The following is a 26,109-nucleotide window of genomic DNA, read 5'->3' on the forward strand; positions in this document are numbered from 1 at the left end:
TCTGTCCATGTTAATTTGTAATCACTCTACAGGTCGCAATTATGGCCCGATCCTCACGAAATTTAAAATGTAGTTGGGCTTAATGTTAGAATAGAACCAATTTTTTTTTGAAGATGATCGCATAATATTTAGGGTTTGAAATGGACAAAATCTGAAAATTTTCCTGATTTTGTAGTTGCTCTACAGGTCACAATTATAGACCAATCGAAGCGAAAGTTAGCATGGAGCTAGAGCTTTGGGCTGGGCAGAAGCCTTCCCATTTTGATGGTAATCGGGTAACATTTAGTGGTTGAAATAGACCAAAGCATTTGTGATAAATAAAAGTCAAATTTTCCATTAAGCCGCGAATATTTTTAATGCCACAAATAGACGAACAGGTCAATTCTGACAGTTACGTAGATGCCGATAGTAAAAATATCGGATATATATAGCGAAATATATACAATGTATATATACAAAGGGGATGTTAGCTAGAATGCTTATATCTCCAGAATGGCTGGAGTGATTTTGACAAATATTGTCAATTCAGAATGCCCTCTTGGCATAAAAGTATAAAATCTAAAAAAAAATCGCATTAAAAGATACCAATAATGATGTTAATATAAATTTTGTAGTATTTTGTGGTATTTTTTATCGCATGCGATTTTTTTAATTTGACTTATAATATTCAAGTGCACATTTTGTAATATTTTTTCACCTTACAACACAGGTTGGGGTTATTATATACAGATTGCAATTATCGTCCGATCCTCACGAAATTGTCATAAGGGTAGTTTTAGGCTCAGAATGGCTAGGCCTATTGTTTTCAAAGATGCCCGCAATATATTTAGCGTTTAAATGGACCAACAACTAAAAATTTTCCTGATTTTGCAGCCGTTATAAAGGTCACAAATGGAAACGCAAGGTCACGAAATCTCGCATGAAGTTAGATATAGGACAGCGAGCAGAATGGACCACTACTTTTGTGAGAAAAAAAAACAACAATTTACATTTTACAGTTGAAAATAACATACAGACGATATCCAAAATACACAAAAAGGCGAACTTTTGGCTTTTTGTGCTGATTTCGTTGTCGAATATATCCAAATATCATAGACAAGCAAATCATATAGATGGGACTAAATTCAGAGATACAGAGGGGCCTCTTGCTTTTGGAGATGATCGAAAAATATTTAGGGGTTCAAATGTACCAAAAACAGAAAAATTTTCCTTATCACACCATTGAAACCAATCGACACGAAATTTTGCATGAGAAGAGAGTAAAGGACAGAGAAGAAGTGCATCATTTTGGATGACCATCGGATTATATTTAACTGTAACTAACAGGACGACGGTTTGCGTAAGTATTGGACATATGTCCCTAGTCAAAAAGGTCTATGACACAATTTCAAAAGCGAAATCTTCCAAAATGGATATGGACATAAGGGGACTTCTACCATTATGTAATGTTGTGGGGTATCACATGGTCGGCCCCGCACGACTATAGCCTTTGCTTACTTGTTATATTTGTACCCTCAGCCATATGGCTAGAGGGAGTATATATCATTTGATATGGTCAAAACGTGCCTAGTCGAAATAACGGTTTTTGATCCTAGGTCTCTTTCGACCAAACCGTTTCAGAACATTTGGAGTCGATCTAGCGATGTTCGTCTGTCTGTCTGGCTGGCTGGTACGCACGATAAATCTCGAAGGCAGTATCCGATTTGGTCCAAACTTGGTACATCGTAATATTTTTGTCAAACATATATCGAGTTGTGAGATGGGCAATATCAGTCCACTACTTCTGGTACCTCTCCCACAAAGGTTCAACATTTTGAATATCCATGCGAAATTAACATCCGATTCCATTCAGACTTGGTACATCTCAATATTTCCACCAACACAAGATCTCTTATAAAGATATACCATTTTTTCTGGTACCTCCCCCACAGGGTTCAAGATTTTGAGAAAACAAACGCTCAAAATAAGCCAGATAAGCATTCAAATCTCCTTAAATTTCACATATACGAATTTTTGCTAACACATGTAGTATGCATCGGTGTAATTTATTAAAAATAGGCTTCAAATGTTTTTATGATGAACATCTTGGTCTGGCACGCAAATATCACCAGCCTTATTGCTCGTCGAATGGGGGGGATCTTTCCATAGTCCATCAATGTGAATACCAACTACCAGTTATTTTTTTTTTTTTGCGTGCACAATTCAGGAAAATTATAAAAAAGACGAGAAGAAATGAGAAACTTTCGGAACGATTAGAAATAGCACCGATAACCCATAACTCCTAGAAAAATAGACAGAAAATCCGTTTCATCTATGACGATTGGACTATGCTAAGATGCTGTCAGCATAGTGAGCCCACCCTTCCTGTTTACCGTATAAATTCCAGATAATGAATCAAATAAAAATCTTTGTTTGGTAAACCCATATTCATACCCCTACTTTACTTTTCCGAACCCTTTAAATCAAACCTTTTTAACTCAATTCAAAACATGTTTATAACAAACATCAGATTTATTGAATACAATTTCATATTACCCTAGCAAAATTAAAAATTTACAAATTTCAAAGCATCTTACAAAAACTATATAAAATGTTGGACTAATACCTCAGGAAAAATTAAAAATGACCAAATTAATTATAAAGGAACATCATTTATGTATTAACTAAGGAAAATCGAAAACTATCTATGCCAATTTTCTCAAAAACTAACACCTATTTTTTTTTTAATTAAGTGATTCAATGGTAATTTAAAAATAAAATTGAGATAAATATAGTTTTCTGAGAAGAATATTTTATAAATTTAAATAATATTCAATTATTATTAATGGTAAAAATATAGAAATGTTGGTTGTGAAACAGTTGCTTAAAAAAAATTTAAATATGGTTATGTATATCAACTTGCATGTAAATAGTAGGTACGTTCATTATTTCAGTATATTGCATTGTTACAAAAAAAAAAAAACGATCAGCTGTTTCGTACATTGACCTCTTTTTCAATTGTTCACTAACACACTCAAAGGCTTTGTTCATCAAGAATTTTACATTAAAATTTTTGGTGCAGTGTTTGATCGATTTGGTCGATAAAATTTTATAAAATGCACATACCAAATAATAAAACAATGTATTAAACTGATAGCAGGATGGATGTGTGGCTAAAGTAATTAAAATCTTCGAAAAAATTAATAACCAAAATGGTCTGCAATTCACCCATACAAGAAAGCAGAGCTTTTCAAACTGTATTTTCTCAGTGAGCGATTTAACAGAGGATACTGGATTTAACATAGATCTGTCTGTTAAACTAGCTCACACAATAACACATCCATCCAGCTAGTACAGCACTGTATATGATCGCCGGACATGAATATGAGCAAATACAAACCAGAAAATACTTGTAAATCTCTTCCCAAAAACCAGGATTTTTTTTTTAATATTTTCACAATTAATAAAGTTGGAAAAGAATTTGCCACTTCGGTTTATATGAGAGAGAACTAACGGTCAACTCAAATGTGGAACCTATTTGTATTTGCTCTATGCATGTCTACCTGTATGCAATGTTATCACTTACTTTTTTGGTTTGCTGGAGCTCCCACGATGAAGGGGTGGAGATGAGGTTGATAAGATTTAATCCCCAACTCCAACGAATATGCGTGTTTTAGGGTAATATACGATGGCTGCTGGATAATGCTGATGGACTTAACACTGTTTTAGTTCACTTGGCATGAGTTTTTTTTTTAGATTTAAATTTAAGGTTTTATCAAAATTTTAATTTGCAAGAGTTGACCACAAAGTCTTACACAACAACAATAGTCTTACGTTCTTTTATCTGTTTCACTTCCAACTGTTTCCAGTAATTACCACGTACAAACACATTTAGGCAAATGCAATGAAATTGATAATTACATTTAACAAAAAGATTCTTAATATTTTTTATGAAAATTAACACAACTTGAGGTGGATTTTTGTGCTCGTTTTAAAAAAGATAACTTATAGGAAACTTTTACGCAATTTTAATGATATTTTTAAACACTTGCGATTATCATCGCGAGCAGCTCCGAAAATCACAAGAATCGCCGTCAACTGAGTCTAGTTTATCACCCGATGGAAGACAAGCAACTGTTTGGGATAGGTCTTGCATATGTTGCTCTTGTAATAACCACCTTTTGGTTTGTAGGGGTTAGTAAATCGAATCAAAGGAAATCCAAGAGAATATTTTATTCTTGTCGAAAAATCAGAACAAATTGACGGAAAAAAATTAGCTCCGAAAATCAAAAGGAGCAACCCAACCAATATGATCGCTGGCAAATGTCTAGGTTTGAGTAGCTCATACCACAGAAAATCCAAGCCAAAATTTTGAATTGAGCTTCCACTTCAAGCAAAATTTTCAAAGGACACCAACAGTTTGATCCTTGTTACAGACAAAATCCTTTACGCAATACCTTTGATGAGAGGGTATAATTTCTGGGTGCTCACAATTGAAAAGGCAGAAGTGACTGATCAAGATGTCTGCCTTGTCACTGGCTTTTCTAACCTCGGCTAATTCAATTAGGTAAATAGCTGAATCACTTATACCACAAAAAAACTCCCAGAATTAAAAATGGCTCCAGCAAATTTTACTGCCATATTCAATGATTTTGTCTTTTGTGCATGTATTTACTTAACGAATAAAAACTACGTTAAAAGAGAATATAAGTTTTCACCACATTTGCAAAGGGGAAGATATGGTGAAACACCTCCGACACTAAATTCGCCGGACATATTTCTCCCTACCCGAAATAAGTGTTGTTAAAAATCGTTGTAATTTCAGGTTTATATTTCACCAAAACAATAAGAGTTAATAAAAAAAATATTTCCCAATAAAAAAAAACTCAACCGAACTAGGGATTGAACCTGGGTGTCCTGTCCACGAGTCTACAATGATCACCACTGGGCTACTGTGATCCTGAAGTATCTAGCGATTCAACGCTTATAGTACTGTATGAGCCATGTAACTATGTTACACGTATTCCTTACGGTAAAAGAAGAAAAATGAAGAGTCGAACAATTACAGAATTCTAAAAATAGAACAACATCCATTGCTGTGGAATACAATATAGTGGAATGTAATTATTTGACAGTGGAACAGATCCACGTGTAATCTGGGTTGTCAAACCTTACTTTCTCGAGGTGCCAAATGAAATAATAATGGAATCAATCAAAACAAAAAAATCTACATGCCCACTATAAATACCCTCTTCCGAAATCAGACTTAACGGATTGAAAAGAGGTGAAGGCTGATACAGCATGTAGATTTTCATTATTGTCGCATATCTTTCGCGTGGTAAGTACCAAGCAATCGGCCTTGGAGGTCTTCTAACTCGTAATAGAAGTTACCTAGCTTTCGTCTAACTCTACACTTAACAAACGTAGGAGCTAGTTTCGCATTGTATCCCTTTTCAAAACTACTTTGGTTGAAGTTTCTGCGGAAAACTTCCTGCCCCACATCATAAGAGACTTGTCGCGATCTAAGATTGTACTGTTTTTCGTTGCGTTCCTGTTACTTTCTCATGACATTTATAGCCTTTGATCTCACTAAGTCAAACGTATCGGACCTGTTAAAATTTATCAACCTGTCGTCTAACATATTCAACTTCCTAAGTAATTTGTAAGTTGACCCGTTCGTGACCATGTGTTGCCCAAATGCCATGGAATAGGGAGATGTCCCTATGGAAGTGTGCACAGTCGATCTTAGGGCACAAGATATGTGGCTTAGCTTGTTATCCCAGTCCATCTGATCTGGATGTACGTATGCTTTAATGGCTGAAATTATTGATCGGTTGACTCTCTCTGATGCATTGGCCTGTGGTGAATGAACAGCGGTATATGTATGCAAAATTTTATAAAACTCCAAGAGCTGATTGAAATTCCTTGCCTTAAACTGAGTTCCATTGTCGGAAACGATACACTCAGGAACTCCGAATGTATGGAATAGCTCTTCTTCTAGATACTTAATTACAACATCAGCTGTATATTTCTTTACTGGGCGAATAAAACTAAATTTCGAAAAATGATCTAGGACAATAAATATCCCTATATTTCCTAACCGAGATCTCGGGTAAGGTCCTATGAAATCAACATATAATTTTTGGAAAAATCTCTGAGTGCTTCCAGTATCACCCATGGGAGGTCTCATTACCTGATTCGGATGCTTGGTGCTTTTGCACACTTCGCAGGAATTTACGTAAGCTTTCACATCCGAAACTAAGTTCGGCCAGAAGTAGTATCTTCGGATTCGTTCCAGAGTCTTGTTGATACCGCAGTGGGACGATAATGGATTGTCATGATGTATTTTTAATACTTCCGGTCTCATTGCACTAGGGATCCACAGTTTCCATACACTATCATCAATTTTTGGATCGCCAGCTACATGATCCGTTCTACGATACAAGAACCCATCTATGACTTTCAAGTCAGGGGTGGTATCCCCATTATTTTCAACCTTACTTATCAGGTCCTTATACTCATCTGAGGCAAAATGTTCAGATTCTAAATCGACAAAAACCCCACCTTTTTCCCCACCATCACCCAGCGAGAAAATCCCTGACAAATCATCCGTGTTGGTACGCGAAAGCGCATCCGGAACTATGTTCTGTGACCCCTTCCTATGTTCGATCTTAAACCGGTAACCTTGAAGTTTCAAAGCCCATCTAGCCAGCCTGGTGCTTAAGTCTGTCTGGGACATGAGCCATTTAAGAGAAGAGTGATCGGTGATCACCGTAAACTCATGTCCCTCGACATAAGCTCTAAATTTTTTTATGCATAGCATCGCTGGTAAGCACTCTTGTTCGGTGACACTATAGTTGCGTTGGGCTTGGTTTAGTTTCTTCGACATAAATGCTATCGGAAACTCATCACCCTCCGCATTCTTTTGCACCAATACTCCTCCTATTCCTGTCTTACTTGCATCACAGTGTATGAAAAACGGCTGTGAAAAATCTGGGCTATGCAAGACAGGGGCTGTGCTTAAAATAGACTTCAACTCTTCAAAGGACTTTTGTGCATCATCGGTCCAAATAAATTTACGATTCGCTTTTAATAAATCCGTCAAGGGGGTTGAAATAACAGCATAATTCCGGATGAACTTCCGGTACCAACCGCACATACCCAAAAATCGCCTCATTTGCTTAATTGATCTAGGTATTGGGAATTCAGTGATCGCTGATATTTTTTCAGGGTCAGTGCGAGTAACTCCGTCTCCAACAACATGTCCTAAATATCGTACCTCTGACCTACAGAATCTACTTTTCTCGACATTTATTGTCAAGCCTGCATTTCGGAGACACCTAGCCACCTCTTTGAGAACCTCAACATGTCTCTCAAATGTTGGAGATACCACTAGAAGGTCGTCCAGGTAGACCAGAACCTCAGTCCTGAGAGAAGCTGGAATGACCCTGTCCATTAACCTGCACATGGTCTGCGGGGCATTGCAGAGCCCAAATGGCATGACCTTAAAATGGTACAGTGGTCTCCCAGGAACTGTGAATGCAGTCTTACCTTTCGACGATTCCTCTAGCGGTATCTGCCAGAATGCGTCTTTCAAATCAAGACTGGTGATAAATTCGGCCCTAGGCAAGCGGCTCAATATACCCTCAATGTGTGGAAGTGGATAAGCATTCCCTTCAGTAACACCATTGAGTTTCCGACTATCCAGGCATAACCGGTTTTTACCTGGTTTCCTATGTAGAACAACCGGCGAAGACCAAGGACTTGTGGACTCCTCTATCACACCCATAGCTAGCATGCGGTCAAGTTCTGTGTATATCAGTTTTTCGATCGCTGGTGAAACAGGGAAATGACGTTGCTTAATGGGGGCGGCTTTACCCGTGTTTATGATATGAGAAATAAGGTTTGTTTTCCCCAAACCCTCCTTCGCGAAAGAAGGAAACTGGTCTATGACCACTTGAAGCTGAAATTTTTGATCCTTGGTTAGAGTTTTTTGATTCAAAGAACTATCACTAGTATCAGGTATATCGAGACTTGCTATGTTGTGGAGAAGTGACGATGGCAGTAATTCAAAATTTTTCCAAAAATCAACCCCTAGAATAAGATTCTGAGAAAGATTGGGAACTATATATAATGTAATTGGGATATTTTTACCTCTGAAAGCTATATCAGTAGTAAACATCCCAGCTATGCGCTGTGGTTTCCCATCTGCTGTGTTTACGGTGGTATTCAACTTCTTATATGGTTGGTTTGTCAACAAAAAATCTTTTGCAGCTTGCGACCCTAAGCATGACACAGTGGCACCGGTATCCAAAAGACCTATCATATGCCTATCCAGAAAACGCACGTCAGCATAAGGACGAACATCTCCCGATCTTTCAATTACAGAAACCGTAAAATTCCTTTTCAGTTCCTTCACCTCTTTCCAAAATTGTTTCATTCTCTTGGAAGATCGAGATATTTTAGGTTCCTCACTGAAGATCCTTTCCCTAAGCTTCAGGTAGTTTTCTAAACGCACATGGAAAGGTATTATTGGACGAGGTCCCGCATGTACTCGAGGAGCCATTTCACCTACGCTGGCATAGTTTTCAACATTTCCATTCAAATCTCGTAACTCATTATTATAACATTCCAGATTAAATTCATTATTTTCATTACAATTATCATTTAAAGAGAAAGCAGGACGACTTTTAATTCTTAAATTGTTTGGGAGGACTGCTGGCAAGTTTTGGGTCTGAGTGCACTCTTCGGTGCAGAGCTCTGGAAGTTTTTTGAAACATTGTTACATTTGGTGCAATTTGGTTTGTACACCTGAGGGGTACCGCACCCATAACAGAATACAGAGCGGTCCGCCATGCACTCCTGGTATCTATGCCCCGATTTTCTGCAATTCCAACAAATCGTTGAGACTTCAGAAACTTCTTCATACTCCAGTAACTCTGGCTCATTGGGGATAGAAAATTCAACTTCAGCAACTCTTCTGGAAATATTATTAGGTCTAGCATTAGAAAAAGCATGTCTTCGATTTAAGTCTTGCAAAAAAAATTCTCTACGCCGACAAATCTCTCGCAACTGACCCACGGAAGATATAGACATGTTCAAAATTTCATGTTGTATGTCCGGCAATAAATTACGGCGTAAAATTTCAACCAATGTCTTGTCCTCTAACGGCTTATCTAGTCGATCTACAAGATCTATAATTGCCTCATAAAAAGCATCAAATGGCTCGTTGGGTTTCTGTTTTCTATCTCGAATAAGTTCCCTGAAATCTATATCGGTCCTTGAATCCCTATACTGTTGACGCAAGGCCTTACAGAGATCAGCCCAATGCACAACGCAAACAGTACGATGGAACCTCCAAAACCAATCACTTGCCTTACCATCGAAAAGTGCACTAGCACTCCGGCACAGCGTTTCAAAATCGCCATTTAGGGTTTGCTTTGTGAGAGCCTCCACCCGGTATATAAAATTATCCACGGGTAAACTGCTGGAACTTCCGTTAAACTTTATCTTCCAGTTGGATATGATTTGGCCAACCTTATCTGGTCGAGAAGCCAAATCCGTAAAAGATACAGGATTGCTAAATCGTGACCTATTTAAAGAGTTACCATCGATGTTAAGTGCACCATAGCCATTATTCGCTCGTTCATTACTAGTTGAAGGCAAACCTAGCAACTGCTCCAAGGTTCGTTGCTCTACATCGGACACATTTGGCATTGTAGGGTTATTATTTGCAACTGGGGATGAGGCGCTAACAGTTTGCGGGACCTGATTAATATTCAATCGTGATAGACTAGCTTCAACACTTTTTTCCACCAAGGAAGCAATCTGAGTAGAAAGGGATTGGACAATTTGGGCTTGTTGGCTACTAACTAGCGAGGCCACCACTTCCTTGATACTGTCAATAGTTAAATTTGTCTGAGCATTTGAAGTAACAAGCGAATTTGAAGCTGTTTCCTGACCAAGTGACTCTTCGGTTCTATTGGCATCGAAATTTTTGGCTTTCGAAGAGGATCTTGTAGTCACCGACGAGGCAGGTTTCTGGGTAACCGAAGAGTTAGTTTGTTTTACATCTTTTATGATTCTGAATTTACATACTGGACAATCTGAATGGTTCTTGATATAGTTGTTTATGCAAATCTTGTGAAAAGAATGTCTGCACACCGTTTCTGACAACACCGAAGGAGTCTGAATCGCCGAATTACAAATGGTGCAAAACGGAGAGTTAGCAACTATACCAGGACCAGCTGGCTGTGTATCACCTGTACTTCTATCAAGGGGCATCGCTAACGCAAACAGTATCTCAAATCAGGCCAATATCAGAAGATTTTAATTAATCAAAAAATAACATTCGAACTACTCGTTCGACAAAAAAAAAATATAATCGGAGGTAGGAAAAAAATAAATTTTCAGTAACTGCGTTTTATTCATCAGGTATTCGGAAATAGTAATGTAGGGTATAATAGTAGAATATAAAATCAGTCAACAAATGAAAACGGACTAGAGAGAAAATTTATAATGACAGACGAATACTGTGGTAAAAAACATAATCGATAATATTTTTTTAATTCCATACAGTAAGGTGGAGAGAAAGGCAAAAATCTCACTCAAGCCAAAAATCGATGTCAGAATTAGGATTTACCCAAAATCTGAATTCAATCAATCCCAAAGCTAGAGGGAAATTCCTACAGGAGAGTGAATAACAGAATAACAAATTTCCTGGTGTTATGATTTAGCACTACTGCTTTCAAATCATAAAAATTCCAAAGAAACTTCATTATCCTGACTTAGAAGATTAATAACAAAAAGAGAAAAGTAATAGAACATAAGAGATCAGATGAAGTTAAATTAAAAAGAAAAAAGAACCCAAGTGAATAATTCTACGATATTCAAAATACCAAGATGATTTGAAGAAATTATAACTGTTTATAAAATTCACTCGGGCCCCACGTTGGGCGCCAATAACTGTAGTATGCATCGGTGTAATTTATTAAAAATAGGCTTCAAATGTTTTTATGATGAACATCTTGGTCTGGCACGCAAATATCACCAGCCTTATTGCTCGTCGAATGGGGGGGGATCTTTCCATAGTCCATCAATGTGAATACCAACTACCAGTTATTTTTTTTTTGCGTGCACAATTCAGGAAAATTATAGAAAAGACGAGAAGAAATGAGAAACTTTCGGAACGATTAGAAATAGCACCGATAACCCATAACTCCTAGAAAAATAGACAGAAAATCCGTTTCATCTATGACGATTGGACTATGCTAAGATGCTGTCAGCATAGTGAGCCCACCCTTCCTGTTTACCGTATAAATTCCGTATTCCAAATAAAAATCTTTGTTTGATAAACCCATATTCATACCCCTACTTTACTTTTCTGAACCCTTTAAATCAAACCTTTTTAACTCAATTCAAAACATGTTTATAACAAATATCAGATTTATTGAATACAATTTCATATTACCCTAGCAAAATTAAAAATTTACAAATTTCAAAGCATCTTACAAAAACTATATAAAATGTTGGACTAATACCTCAGGAAAAATTAAAAATGACCAAATTAATTATAAAGGAACATCATTTATGTATTAACTAAGGAAAATCGAAAACTATCTATGCCAATTTTCTCAAAAACTAACACCTATTTTTTTTTTTTAATTAAGTGATTCAATGGTAATTTAAAAATAAAATTGAGATAAATATAGTTTTCTGAGAAGAATATTTTATAAATTTAAATAATATTCAATTATTATTAATGGTAAAAATATAGAAATGTTGGTTGTGAAACAGTTGCTTAAAAAAATTTAAATATGGTTATGTATATCAACTTGCATGTAAATAGTAGGTACGTTCATTATTTCAGTATATTGCATTGTTACAAAAAAAAAAAAACGTTCAGCTGTTTCGTACATTGACCTCTTTTTCAATTGTTCACTAACACACTCAAAGGCTTTGTTCATCAAGAATTTTACATTAAAATTTTTGGTGCAGTGTTTGATCGATTTGGTCGATAAAATTTTATAAAATGCACATACCAAATAATAAAACAATGTATTAAACTGATAGCAGGATGGATGTGTGGCTAAAGTAATTAAAATCTTCGAAAAAATTAATAACCACAATGGTCTGCAATTCACCCATACAAGAAAGCAGAGCTTTTCAAACTGTATTTTCTCAGTGAGCGATTTAACAGAGGATACTGGATTTAACATAGATCTGTCTGTTAAACTAGCTCACACAATTACACATCCATCCAGCTAGTACAGCACTGTATATGATCGCCGGACATGAATATGAGCAAATACAAACCAGAAAATACTTGTAAATCTCTTCCCAAAAACCAGGATTTTTTTTTTTAATATTTTCACAATTAATAAAGTTGGAAAAGAATTTGCCACTTCGGTTTATATGAGAGAGAACTAACGGTCAACTCAAATGTGGAACCTATTTGTATTTGCTCTATGCATGTCTACCTGTATGCAATGTTATCACTTACTTTTTTGGTTTGCTGGAGCTCCCACGATGAAAGGCCTTTCAGGGGGGTGAGGTTGATAAGATTTAATCCCCAACTCCAACGAATATGCGTGTTTTAGGGTAATATACGATGGCTGCTGGATAATGCTGATGGACTTAACACTGTTTTAGTTCACTTGGCATGAGTTTTTTTTTAGATTTAAATTTAAGGTTTTATCAAAATTTTAATTTGCAAGAGTTGACCACAAAGTCTTACACAACAACAATAGTCTTACGTTCTTTTATCTGTTTCACTTCCAACTGTTTCCAGTAATTACCACGTACAAACACATTTAGGCAAATGCAATGAAATTGATAATTACATTTAACAAAAAGATTCTTAATATTTTTTATGAAAATTAACACAACTTGAGGTGGATTTTTGTGCTCGTTTTAAAAAAGATAATTTATAGGAAACTTTTACGCAATTTTAATGATATTTTTAAACACTTGCGATTATCATCGCGAACAGCTCCGAAAATCACAAGAATCGCCGTCAACTGAGTCTAGTTTATCACCCGATGGAATACAAGCAACTGTTTGGGATAGGTCTTGCATATGTTGCTCTTGTAATAACCACCTTTTGGTTTGTAGGGGTTAGTAAATCGAATCAAAGGAAATCCAAGAGAATATTTTATTCTTGTCGAAAAATCAGAACAAATTGACGGAAAAAAATTAGCTCCGAAAATCAAAAGGAGCAACCCAACCAATATGATCGCTGGCAAATGTCTAGGTTTGAGTAGCTCTTACCACAGAAAATCCAAGCCAAAATTTTGAATTGAGCTTCCACTTCAAGCAAAATTTTCAAAGGACACCAACAGTTTGATCCTTGTTACAGACAAAATCCTTTACGCAATACCTTTGATGAGCGGGTATAATTTCTGGGTGCTCACAATTGAAAAGGCAGAAGTGACTGATCAAGATGTCTGCCTTGTCACTGGCTTTTCTAACCTCGGCTAATTCAATTAGGTAAATAGCTGAATCACTTATACCACAAAAAAACTCCCAGAATTAAAAATGGCTCCAGCAAATTTTACTGCCATATTCAATGATTTTGTCTTTTGTGCATGTATTTACTTAACGAATAAAAACTACGTTAAAAGAGAATATAAGTTTTCACCACATTTGCAAAGGGGAAGATATGGTGAAACACCTCCGACACTAAATTCGCCGGACATATTTCTCCCTACCCGAAATAAGTGTTGTTAAAAATCGTTGTAATTTCAGGTTTATATTTCACCAAAACAATAAGAGTTAATAAAAAAAATATTTCCCAATAAAAAAAAAACTCAACCGAACTAGGGATTGAACCTGGGTGTCCTGTCCACGAGTCTACAATGATCACCACTGGGCTACTGTGATCCTGAAGTATCTAGCGATTCAACGCTTATAGTACTGTATGAGCCATGTAACTATGTTACACGTATTCCTTACGGTAAAAGAAGAAAAATGAAGAGTCGAACAATTACAGAATTCTAAAAATAGAACAACATCCATTGCTGTGGAATACAATATAGTGGAATGTAATTATTTGACAGTGGAACAGATCCACGTGTAATCTGGGTTGTCAAACCTTACTTTCTCGAGGTGCCAAATGAAATAATAATAGAATCAATCCAAACAAAAAAATCTACATGCCCACTATACACAAGATCTGTTGTGAAGAGCCCCCTCTGGTACCTCACCCAAAAAGGGTCACAATTTTCAATACTTTTTCTGTCATAACTTAAGAAACAAGTCAGCGATTCTTTACAATTGGCTATGTCCGAATATTTCTCTCAATCAGAAACTTGCGTTGAATATGGATTTTATGATGAAGTTACCAATATAGACAGAACCCGTCACGCCGCAACATTTATACCGTATTTATTTAGGTCTGGTATGAAATGGACAACCCACTCCATAGAGGGGTAAGAGTTTGCATAATCATAACAGCTGTCAAAATACGACTGATACTTTTGAACTTGTTACATTTGATTTATACATTTCCATATTTGAAAATTGTTGCAGAAATTATATATAACAATTGTGTATGGCTTTGGCCGCTAATCGATAACATTAGATGTGATTAAAGCTATTGGTATGTTGATTGCTACGGCACACCTAATTGAACCTTTAGAGGTTTCATCGAAATTCTTGCTTAGAACATGACACCGGTTAATGAGTTTGCTCTCAAAACAACGGATAATTGGCCAGGGAATTTAAATCGGTCATTAATCGGGCTTTAGGTAACAACTTAAATGCATTTAAATAACAAACTTCTGAAAATTGCAAGGTATATTCTACGAGGTATGTGAGTATGACCTGAAAAAAATATATATTAAAAAATGTATTAAAAAGTATCAAATAATCTTACATTTAGTTTCAATCATAATAGTTAATTTAAACTAGCAAGATTGAAAGTAACTTCTCTTTTGGTGCAGTTTGGAAGGACTTTAATGAATATCCTCATCGGTAACTACCATTTACCATAGGTTTACGCAGTTCTCATGGATAACTATTGCATCATATTCTAGAGAACTGCCAGTTATTTAGGCACAGTTTTAAAACCCAAATTGATTGCCATGCTCATTCAGATTACTGGTCATCATGTCAGCCTGTTTTAACTATAGTGGACTCTCCTCGAAGGCATCATTTTGACATAGTTGTAAACGTTTGTCATTTTGGGGCCGCTAATCAGATTCCTTTGAGTCCATCCAGTTGAGTCCTTAACAAAATAATTTAAAAAAATCTTTAGAGAAAAATAGAACATGTTTTGTTTTTTATTTGATAATAAACAACTTGTTACATTTGTTTTGACAGAAATTATGACATTACAATCCATACAGGTAGGCATCTTTAATTGCTAATCTTCATTGTAGCATGCTACAATCCAATCATCATAAAATGATACAGGTAGCCGCATCGACACACGGCAATTAACTGCCAATGTTTTTTGAAATTAAAAATATTGAATGAAAAATTACTCAAAGAACCTCTGAAATATTTAAATATTTTGGACATATCAATGTTCACAAATGTTGATGCATCGACCTGTATTCTTCTACCATGAAAACAATATTGGAAACATGAGACGATGCGGAAAAATGAAACGAAAAAATTTCTGAAACATTGTAGTGCGTCTTTTTTCAATAAGAAAAGTGATGCCAAATTTAATAAATGGCATTGCATAGATATTCCAATATGATTTCAAATACAAATGTTATACATTTTAATATCGTTAAATACACGCTATAAAATTAACTATTCTTAAACTTGATATTCGTTTGTAATTATTTATTTGTATATAATTTAACAAACTTCAATGCAATACTGTGCAAAACGTTGCAAACTGTACTGGAAAGGGAAAACGGGATGGAAAGGAATGGACCACATGATCTACGACGATTTCGTTTGGTAAATATGAAACGAAGCGAATTTTTGAATATGAAAAAATTCCACTTGTATTTGAGTTTTGATAAACAACGCATGTTTTTCCCAAGTTATGCAAAAAATAAAAATCTAAAATGTTGAAGTGCTTCATTATTTCTTTAAAAGAATTGTTAAAAAGTTATAAATTCTTAGACCAACTAACATATTTTTATAGCGATGAACGTGGTCATTTTCAAAATATAATTGACAAAGTAAATGAAGTTACTAATGTTGCAAAATACCGGCGACTTAAAAATAACAAAAGAAATCGCCAAAGAATCGCATACTAGGCGAATCAATTACTTGAAAAAGGCAAACAAAAAGATTCATTGGGTAAGAAAAATGTCGCTCAACATATTACCAGTGGTAGATGATGCAGATACCAGAGAAGCCCTACAGACACCAGTTGATTCTGTGAAAGAATGTTCTCCTATGGAAGGCATTGCTTTAGAGCGCTAATCTGAAATTCATCCTGGTGATGAAATGTGCCGTGAAAAAATTGTGTCGCCAAACGTATTACCAATGGCAGAAAGTACGGCTATTGAATAATGCCTCAGTTCAGATGGTTCAGATACCAGAGAAGTCCTAGAGACATCAGTCGATTCTGTGCAAGAATGGCCTCTTATGGAAGATAATACCTTGGAGCTGAAATCTGACGTTCATCCTGGTAATAAAATGTGCCACATTATGGAGGAGCACAATTATGGAGGAGCACAAAAATGGAAGATAACTCTTTCAGTGACAACCAAAGCATATTTGAATATCCCATTAAATCGATTGAAGTCATCGAGGTGTCGGAAGTTCAATTAGAAACTATGTTGATAGTGGAAGACAGCCAAAATACGATTGATAAAGAAAATGAATCGGAATTTCCAGAAAGCAAAAATGATTTTACTATTAACATAGTAAGTATCCATTGTATTAAAACAGGAATACAATTTAGTAATTACTATTTTTAAATGTGTTTCAGATCTAAAAGAAAAAAATTATATTCTGATGACATCACAATTTCAAATACTTACTTTTCTAGAAATGTCCAAAATATTTATAACGATGCATTCGTTTTTCAGAGTTATATTCTTAGCAGTGACGAGCTAAACGGTACACCCGAGGAAGATTTCCGTGTGGATTTGTTAAAGAAGTACCGAAAGTCCGCAAGTCCTAATAAAAAACCCAACAGGAGTGTACGTTTGGTAAAACGTTTATCTGCGGATAAAGAGAGAAGAAAAATTACATTCAAAGATTGTAAGTTTTTCGATTGCGAATTTTCGAATGATACTTTTAGTCAAAAGAAACTTTTGCAAGATTTCCTTCGAGTAACATACGAGGCATCCAATAACGTGTGTGACATTAATATACGATCTAGTAGGTTTAACAGTGATGGCAACATATTCGTAGCATATGCTTATTGTAACGATGAAGCTTGTTGTACGTTCGTACTGAAATTATTCCTGGAAAATGAGACTTGCAAAGTGTTTCGGTCCAAAAAAGAACTTCAACACCAAATTGGCTTGCACAAATATTGTCAAGTTAGGGGTCCGAAACGACAACTGATTAAAACAGAACTATTTAATAAAAAGGCAATATTGTATAAGAAAAAGGTAATCAATCAGCAGTCAAAATTTTTACGTTTCGTTGGAAAACAGCAAAATTTAAGGTCTCTATCTACAAATTCGATCTGAAGCCAAGGCCCACTTTGATTATGATGTGCATCCATTTATAAGCACATTCATTATGAGTGAAACAAATTATAGATATTTTATACAGTATTTAGCTACTCCACTAAAAGTTTTTTTATTTAATTTAGAGAGAATGGAAATGTTATTCAAATTTGAGGCCTTGTTGCTAGAAAAAGCAAATTATACTCTTCGGATTGACGCCACAGGCAGCGTTGTGGAACCCTTAAAATGCCCAAATAAACGAATCTTTCTATATTCAATTATTGCACATATAACAGAATGTAAAAAGATACTGCCAATTGCTGATGCTATTTTGTGCAATCACACAAGTTTTGAAATTGCCTCTTTTTTACATTTTTTAAAAGATAAATGCCAAGCCCATAAATTGAGATGGCCATTATGCAAAAGAGTAGTAACGGATTGCAGCTATGCGATTATTAATGCTATTCTAGCCGAATTTAATGGAATGGGAAACATTTATCAATACTTAATAAAATGTAAACAAGTTTTGAATGGTAATGCTGCGCAGCAGATAGATTTCGTGACAATACAATTTTGCACTAACCACTACACTAAAATTATATGTAAAGACATTGATGAACAAGTTTCTCTAAATAATGTAAAATTAAGAGAATTTCTGCGAGAAGCAATGGGGTTAGCATTTAACTTTACTTCGTTGAATGAATGCAAACAATGGTTCGAAATGTTGTCCACAATATTAAGTGGTAGATTTTTCAATGAGAATGTTGGAAAAGCTGTAGAGGAATTTATACGCTTTGTAAAGACGCCTATTGAAGAATATATTTTTGATGAAAATATTGGAAAGAAATATTTAGAAGAAATTGTAGAGAATACACTACAAGAAATTTCAAGTGCAAGTCCTTTCACAAAAGAGTTTCAGGATATATTAACAAGGGTACAATCCTTGGAAATATATGATGAAGATGGACAACCAAATCCATATTACCATCCCAAAATTCTCAATTTCATACTAAAAAAGTATATCGCATTCCTACCATGTTGGACAAATATTATGGGATGTTTTATATCTAAAAAAACCCAATCGTGTTAGTAATGGGCCAATAGAAGCTCATTACAAAAATTTGAAAAATTTGGTTTTGGAGGATCAAAAGAACAAACTCGGGCGCTTCGTGAGGCAATTCGATAAATATTACCTTTCACTAGCCACTGATATTGATATAACATTCCTATACGATAAGTTGTATGAATCCGTAGCAGTTGGAACAAAGGTCAATGCTTCTAAAAAGAATAAAAAACCCAGCAAGTCAAACGTTTTTGGAAGAGAACATAATAAAGACCTGAAAATGGTTACAGAAAGCTGGAATAAAAAAAAACGCAAATCCCGCCTATCACAGCCTATGTTTTCGCAGGAATTTTCAGGATTGCAGAAACTTGCTACGACAGTTGAAACCTTAAAGTGTAGTCGTGAATTTATTGACCACGATCATGGAGTCTATACCCAAAAAAATACATACAATCCGTACAAATTGTATTCAGAAAATACACTAAAACAATTTGATTTGGACAGAATATTTGTATGTAATTTGAAAACACTATATGATAAATATTTCGTAGGTAGACCTTTTGGCGACAATATTATTTCTCTTTTTGATTTGGAAACACTTAGACCAAAACAGTGGATACGCAATAATATTGTAAATGCCGGAATTGTCATTCTTTTAGATGAAAACAAATGTACCTACAAAGCACTCCCCGTACAAATTGATTTTTATGGTTTCCAAAACCACCAAAAATTAGTCGAAGCTTTCTCCCATTCTTCAACCTCCATACTCATACCACACATTATAGATAATCACTATTATCTTATAATATTAAATATTAAATCCAGGGAAATATCTTGTTAAATCCAGGGAACTATCTTGTTTTGGTGGCATTCCTTAAGGAAAACCACCCTCTGCAAGAATATTGGTAAAGTTCAAAGAGTTGCATCGCTACTAATTACAGGTGCGGTCAGGAGCACGCCACAATCCGCTCTAGATACCCTACTTAATTTAAAGCCGCTAGGCTTATTTGTAGAGGAACTAGCTGCTACGTGTGCCCTGCGACTCAATGAACTGGGACAATGGCGGAGTCAATCCATCGGAAACTATGTCATTCTTAAGTATGTGGAGAACGTAAGTAATCAGGCTAAAGCTAGTGACTATATACTCCCTAGGCACAGCTTTGAATTACTCGACATCCGCATACCAAACAGGCATATCTGGTCCCATGGCACTCCACCTTTTAACGGTATAGCTGTCTATACTGATGGTTCAAAGATGGAAAGTGGAACGGGGGCTGGAGTCTACTGTGAAAGCTTAAGTATCCAACGACCTTTCAGACTAAACAGCGATTGTAGTGTTTTTCAGGCAGAGATTTTTGCTGTCAGAATGGCCATAGAGCTGTTGGAAAACAGAATCAATGAACGGGACGGACCGGTGACTATATATGTCTATAGTCAAGCGGCCCTAAAAGCTCTAAATTCTTTTATAATCAAATCTATGGTTGTTCTGGAGTGCAAGATTGCGCTGGAAAAAGTAAAGTCGTTTGTCAAGCTCTGTTGGATTCCTGGACACTGCAACATTTCTGGCAATGAATCTGCCGACGAATTGGCCAGACGCGGATCTGAGTCAGTAGATCTAGAGATTAAGACCTCAGTGAAGCCACCTTTATGCCACTTCTTTCAAGTACTTCATAATCACTATCTTGGGAGATTTCAACAAAACTGGCTATCTGGAAGGGGATGTAACATCTCCAAAAAGATTTGGGCAGTGAACTCAGAAAAGAGATCACGGTCACTCACATCCATGACGAAGTTGGACCTGAAGCTTGTGGTGGGTCTAATTACTGGTCATTGCAACATAAAGGCCATGACTTCAAAATGGGGGGGTGACGACACTGAATACTGCAGGCTTTGCCAAGATGAGGAAGAAACAGAAACGGTGGAACACTTACTCTGTCACTGTCCTACCCTGATCGGAGTAAGACATAGGCTTCTACGTAAGCAAATTCTGCCCGATTTGTCATGCCTCTCCGAAACCGAGCCGGTAGTTATTCTTCAGTTAGCCAGAAGACTAAAATGGCTAAGGACGACACGCTGACTACACCGTGGATGCAAACCCACTAACTCTTTTATTTCCTATCTATTCTACTCTAACCTCCTAACTTTTTTTTCACATTCATTTCTTCTAAATTAGGATGATCACAATGGGCCAATAGGTCTCCGAGTGGAGTGGTTGTTTTTACACAACCACACATCCTTTAACCTAACCTAGCCATCTTGTTTGGATCCTAGACAAGCTAAACACGGCATGTCACCAAGCCTGATTGAATATTATTTGCAAGAGATTTTCTTAATCAAGCAGGAAACATGGTCTATTAAAAATTTTTCGTGCGACAAACAATATGATTCTTATGAATGTGGTATATTTGTACTGCAATATGCCGAAAAATACATAAAAAATCAGCCCATGAAGAATTTAGAAGAAAAAACTTATATAGAAAAGAACTTCAAATCAAAATCTTGAGATACGCAACGACAGATATATGCCTTCATTGTACTTCAACAAGAAATTCAGACGAGCAATGTCTTCAATGTTTAAAAAAAAATTGCGGAAATTGTATGAAGAGTATTTATTCGAATAAAATATATATTAGTTTTCTTTGCAAGTTATGTACCGCTAAAAAAGGAATAACGTTCTCAGGCATCTACGGATTTAATATTCTACTTAACTGCCAAATATTTATGCGGAAATTGATAATTTTTGATATTTTTAAGGATTACATTTTTGAAATGCCGGAGTATTTTACAACATGCCCTTTGTATAATTTAATTGGAATTATGTTAAACTTTTTTGAAAAATTACCTAACAGACATAAAGTCATTATATACAGATTTAAGCTATTTATATTTAAGAAACAAGTACAACTTGTTAAGAAAAAAAAGCCAACTTATTTTAAAATGGAAATCCGAAATAGCTAAATATTTTTATAGTATTACTGAATCGAAGAGCAAGTATGTGATAAAAATTGTTATGATCAAAATATGGATTAGAAATTCAAACAACTTATACTACCTTTTTGTTGGATTAAAAATCTAAAAGGCATAGAATCCTTTTTATTAGTTTAAATTATTTATAAAAACATATTTATATGAAACTGCTTTAAAAATAAAATAATAAAAATACTGTTCCTATTTATTTGTTGTTTTTATATGTAGAATTTGCAAGTCAATATAAATGTATAAATCATGGTACAATAAGGAGGAAGAACAGCTTCTTAAAGCTATAGAAGTACATCCTTGAGGCTATGTCCACTTCCTGTCAAATTTCCATGCAACAAGTTGTTTTCACTTATTCAAAAATTTTCTTCATTTTTAAATCACTAAAACAGCGGGAAAATGAATTGAATGGTTGCATTTTCTTTAAAAGTTCATGGCAAAACTGGCGAATAGCTTTAATGTGCGTCTCGCAATGTACACGTCTTCCAAACATTGATTTTGAAAATATTCTGTTTTCAAAGCCCCAGAAAATCTCCTCAATACCGTTTTAAATTATTTTCCAAAGGGCTAACAATAAAAGTATTTTTTAGTATTCTCCCAGGGTTTCTATTAAGGTAGTTTTTTAATTTTTTTTTTTTTCAACAATTTCCAATAAAAGTTCTTTTTGCAAAAATATTTTCTCAAGGATGGCCCATTAACGTGAATTTTGTAAAAATATTTTCTCATTGACTTTTTGATTTTCCATACATTGTTGTTGTTTTTACCTCATTGAATTCTTTGACCATTAAGTGTCATATCAAATAATTTTTTACGAAAAAAAGACTCAAAAAGTGCCTTATAATGAACGGATGACATCGGCTGCTGCTGTTATTAAAGTTTCCAGGAGACAAGGACCAATGTTTCAGACAATAATGAAGACAACGAAGTTACAACGTCCTTTGGCTACTTTGTGGCAGTAACTTTTGCAACGCGAAGTTGAAGTGTGGAGAGATATTAAAAAGTTGTAAATGGAAAAAAATGCGATGCAAGTTTGTAAGAGGAGAAATGTGGATGTTACAGAAACCTACAAATAAATTTGGATTTTATTAATATTTTTTAAAGGATAGAACTCACCAACGTGGTATTTTTAAAGGATAATTGCCTGCTTATAAATCTGGATCTTTTTAATACATAAAATTACTAAAGCCGACCAAAAAACTTGGAGTTTTTGAAGAATTTTGAAAGGAAATCAGACTGCTAATAAGCGATTTTTAAGGAATTTTTAAAGGATGAATAAACTTAAGGTACGGTCACACTGGGCAAATATTTGATCGAAATTTGTTTTCCCATATTTGACTGAACAAATGTGAAATTCATACAGAGTTGATTCGATGTTCACATTACAGTCAAATATTTGACAGATTTTGTTTGATCAAACAGACACCAAATAACGTCAAATAGTGCTATGGGGAAACATGTTTGACACATGTTCACATTCGTAAAATATATTTTCCCAATAAATTGTTTGATCAAACTGTGAGGAAACAAAAATTTATTTGGCCGAGAGAAATGACAGAGAGAGTGAAAGAGAGACATAAAGATAATGGAGTTTCGGGTATAATTTATTTGGAGAAGGGAAGCAAATGACCAGCTGTTGTGGAATAAATTCCTTGTCAGAACATTTTTTTGCATTTTTGTATGTTTGTATCACGGTAGAAGAATACTGGTTGTCGCATCGACATAGCTGCTGGGACAATGAACTGACAAAACAATAATGAATGAAATATTATTGATATTTGTAAAAATTGTTGAAAAATACATATCATTGCGTAAAAGAAAACATAGAAAAATTTTCTTATTTTTGTCAAAACATTTCAAAATGTTTGACATATCAATGTTTCAAGCGTTGATGCATCCACCTATATCCTATTCCTGAACCTGCAATAATCTACTAGTTTGTCAATTTCTTCGATATAATAAAGGGAAAATCGGTAATCGTAGTAAAAACTTTTACATCTTGCAGTTCTGGAACAGACCATATATTAAATTTTTACTAAACATTCAAATTCAGTTAATTCAAAAATATCAAATAAACAATACCAACTATTGTATTCGTTTGCTTTTCTATTCATTAAACATCATGTTACAAATGCTCCTGTTCTTAAAGCAAAATGCTGCCCAATGTTTTAAACTGATATTTTTCCTTGTTTGACCTTACAAAACATTTGCACCGTCAAATAAATGTTTGACCAAAAAAGAGGAAAATAATTGATCATAGGAGTTCACAGTTTAGTACCATTTAGTACACATTTCCGTAACAATCTGTATCACTTAATCCAATATATATCTCACAGCTCTATCGGTTTACCAAAACCCAAATTGTACCAAATTTAGTACTATTTAGTACACTTAAGTACGAATCTCCAAAGCCTCTTACATACAGCAATCCCTCAGTAATCCCAATTCAAAATTTCAGGATTCAACCCCTATCGATTCACTCAAATACAAATTACAACAAATTTAGTACATTGCAGTACACATAACTAGGAATTTCCAAAATTTACTACATATTCCAATCCTGCAATACAACAGGTCATGATTCCAACTCTATTGGTTTTGTCAAATATTAAATTGCATCGAATTTAGTACACATAAGTATGAATTTCAAAAACAGCCTACAAACCTCAGTGCAATAGCTACCTTTTTTCCAAATTTTAGCAGTCCAACTCTATCGGTTCATCCAAATCGAAATTTTGCCAAATATAATAACATTTAGTACTTTTCGTGCACATAAGTACACATTTTGAAGGCTTAACTCTAATTTAGTAAAATCTCTTAAATTTTTTCGAAATTGTTCTCAGAGGTAGGTATTTTTACCCTGATTCTGGAAAACTATTTTTTCATGGGGGAAGAGACCCGGGACCCCAGATTTTTGACCCCAAAGTCCGGGTTCAAGACCCCGACTAGACGCGGATCCAATTAGCCGATATAGACATCGTTGGCTTACCATTTACCACATCATGTGATCAGCTGTTGGATAGGTATTTTCATAAGCTTTCCAATGAACGCGGATTTTCGGGTCAAAAATCTGGGGTCCCGGATCCGTCCCCCAAGAAAAAAAAAGTTTCCCAGAATCGGGTTAAAAATACCTACCTCTGAGAACAATTTCGAAAAAATCGAAGAGTTTTTACTAAACTAGAGTTGTTCCAATTCGAATACTACCTCCTCAGTAATATTATAGGACTAAGGGATTTTTGACACTACCACTCATGTTGGAATTGTGCCCGCTCTCCCTTCCGTCTGGACTTGTGAAGTTTTACGTCTGATCATCGTCATGTGAACATTTAAACCCGGCAAAGGTTCCTCCAGACGGGGGTATTTGCCTGAATTTAGCGGCTATCTGAAAAGAGAGAATAAACTTTACCCTTAACTAATTGCAGATTGATTGCAAATTAAAATTTACCTGTTTGGGATGTTGCCAAACCACCCAAATGTTTGGGACTGATTTACGCAGTGCTACCACAACACAAATACCAAATGACTGATATGATATTTGTGTATACTACCACAAATTTGTTGCGGGCGCCACAAACCCGCGATACGGCCATGCTGCGAAAAAAAATTTGCGTGGAGCTTCGCTTAGTGTGGCATTTTTTTCCACCGTGGATGCCACAATAACCACCTTAAAAAATATCAATTTCCAAAATAAACCATAGGGGAACCTGGGTGCATTGTTGTGGAGGGATAGATCTTCTCCCACCCAAGTTTCCCAATCCCTCGTTGCGATGCCGCCAGCGCTAAATTTTTGCCAAGAATATTAAAGCTGGAAGTGCGTCGTTATTTTACGGTTTTCATTGCTGAAAACCAAACCCATATGTAATCAACCTGCAAAAGAAAAGAAAATTATATTAGTAATCGGCCCAATTACGGTTGTCGTTACTAAAGTCGTCGTCGACTTTATGTCCGAGTCGCCCTCGCCGTCGCTTCGATTCAAAAATGGTATTATGGTAATGCATAGAAGCGACATCGACAGTTTAAAATAAAAGTTGGCAACAATTTAAAAAACGTTGGCAACACTCCCTTGTTATTGACAAAAAAAGATAATTTTGTTTTGTATTTTGACTCTTTCGGAAAAATAAAAAATATGGTGAAAAAAATGAAGATTATAAATGCGTTACATATCTTAAGTTCAAGTGAGGATGAAGAGAAGAATGTATTAAGGTACGGTCACACTGGGCAAATATTTGATCGAAATTTATTTGACTGAACAAATGTGAAATTCATACAGAGTTGATTCGATGTTCACATTACAGTCAAATATTTGACAGATTTTGTTTGTTCAAGCAGTCACCAAACAGCGTCAAATAGTGCTATGGGAAAACATGTTTGACACATGTTCACATTCATAAAATATATTTTCCCCATGAAATTGTTTGATCAAACTCTGAGGAAACATAAGTTTATTTGGCCGAAAGAAATAGACAGAGAGAGTGAAAGAGAGACATAAATAAAATAGAGTTT

General features: G+C 35.3%; 1 protein-coding gene and 1 long non-coding RNA gene across 4 annotated transcripts in view; both read right to left on the reverse strand.

Moving 5' to 3' along the window:
• LOC101898043 (uncharacterized) overlaps positions 1 to 12,815 on the reverse strand; it is a 232,260-nt gene extending 219,445 nt beyond the window's left edge. The window contains exon 1 of one of the 2 annotated variants that reach the window (XM_059126904.1): positions 12,482 to 12,815. The gene's annotated coding sequence lies outside the window, so the exon portion shown is untranslated. Of the gene's footprint in view, positions 1 to 3,565; positions 3,695 to 12,481 lie in introns of those variants that run through there. The other variant, XM_059126897.1, reaches the window with a different exon arrangement.
• A 185-nt stretch (positions 12,816 to 13,000) lies between these two features.
• LOC131804304 (uncharacterized) lies at positions 13,001 to 25,736 on the reverse strand. Of its 2 annotated transcripts, none has more exons than XR_009343070.1 (5): positions 25,052 to 25,736; positions 24,289 to 24,988; positions 16,932 to 17,115; positions 14,855 to 15,205; positions 13,001 to 14,802 (listed from the first exon to the last, which is right to left on the reverse strand). It is a non-coding gene; the product is annotated as an uncharacterized LOC131804304 (long non-coding RNA). The 2 variants fall into 2 exon arrangements; XR_009343071.1 differs by having other exon boundaries at positions 13,004 to 14,802; positions 24,853 to 24,988; positions 25,052 to 25,722.
• Positions 25,737 to 26,109: the final 373 nt, after the last annotated feature.

Source organism: Musca domestica, unplaced genomic scaffold (assembly GCF_030504385.1).
Source record: "Musca domestica strain aabys unplaced genomic scaffold, Musca_domestica.polishedcontigs.V.1.1 10, whole genome shotgun sequence".
NCBI lineage: Eukaryota > Metazoa > Arthropoda > Insecta > Diptera > Muscidae > Musca > Musca domestica.